Raw genomic sequence first — 1409 nt, 5'->3', positions numbered from 1 at the left:
AAAAATATTGATTGAAACAAAAGTTATTACATTTGTCTAGCGACTAGCTGTTACTAATCTGTATAAATATATAAAAAAATATTTATTTTTATTTGAATGAAATGCATAGAAAGTCCTTAAGAAAGTATAGAATGTATCAGCTATAATGTAAATAATATATTCCAATATATCTGATTGATCTGAGCAGTTAATTAATAATAATATAAAATTAAAGACTACTTTAAATGGTAAAATTAAAAACAATTTAGGAAGATCAACATAATATACTCTTGCACCTAACTGCACTTACTTGTCTATATCTGCACACATTTAAATCAAAATGCATCCAACCAATTTCAATACACTTCACTGTTTTTATTGCATGAGTATTATTTTTTAGATGAAGTCTGTAAATAGTTAAACATAATAGATATATATATACCTAAGTTATGATACAAATGTCAGGATTTTTAATAAAAAATAATTAGGAGTTAGATGTTACACTACTCTATATCTCAAGCTTTGTTCATGTATAATGTTTGATTCAGTAATTTTGAGTATATAATTTTAGCTGTAATTATTCACCATCTTTTAAATAATATATTGTTATCGACATTTTATTTAAGAACTCAACACTTTTAATACAAGCAGTGACTTCTAGAAGGTGTGTAAACTTTTTATGTACCCATTTAGAATTTGTAGATATTTTATGTTAATTTGCAAATTTGATGAGTTGAGATAAATTAAATTAAATTAAATTATGTTTAATAATTTTTTCAAGATATTAGTGACGGAATTACAGATAAATGTGTCATGTGTGTAATTTTAGTGTTATTATAATTTATAGCAAACAAAATATTAAATAGGTAATAACTATGGTATAGGTATCATTTACTTACTTTTCTTTTTTATTTGCATTGATTTTATTACTAATTAATTGCTCATATAAATCTGTTTTACGTTTAAGACTGTGAGTTTTTTTAACAAAATCTAAAACTGCCAATCGATCACCATAATGTGGAATTAATTTCAAAAGCATACCATCATTAATATCCATTAACGCCAGGATACTTTTATCAATCTGAAATATAAAATAATGTTCCTAATAATTTGTATATTTCTAATAGGTAGGTACTATTTTTTTTTTTTTTTTTTAATTGTCAGTAAAATTACAAGTGTTAGATAAATCACTTTTAAAAATAAAATTTGTTACAATTGAGTTAATTTAAATAAAATATGATTGAATGTATACATCGATACTGAAAAAAAAATGTTGTTACCGTAATTTGTAATGTGCGTTACATTACTACACAACACTGAAAATAATATATAGGTACCTAACCTAATCGATGGCATAGTGCACACATGTTGTGATATTTTCGTAATTGTTCAGGAGAACGACAATATTGTGATTTTATATCACGTAGATC

This window comes from Acyrthosiphon pisum, unplaced genomic scaffold (genome assembly GCF_005508785.2).
Source record: "Acyrthosiphon pisum isolate AL4f unplaced genomic scaffold, pea_aphid_22Mar2018_4r6ur Scaffold_21869;HRSCAF=25119, whole genome shotgun sequence".
Taxonomy (NCBI): Eukaryota; Metazoa; Arthropoda; class Insecta; order Hemiptera; family Aphididae; genus Acyrthosiphon; species Acyrthosiphon pisum.
The sequence above is the reverse complement of the archived record's forward strand: the minus strand, read 5'-3'. Positions refer to the sequence as shown.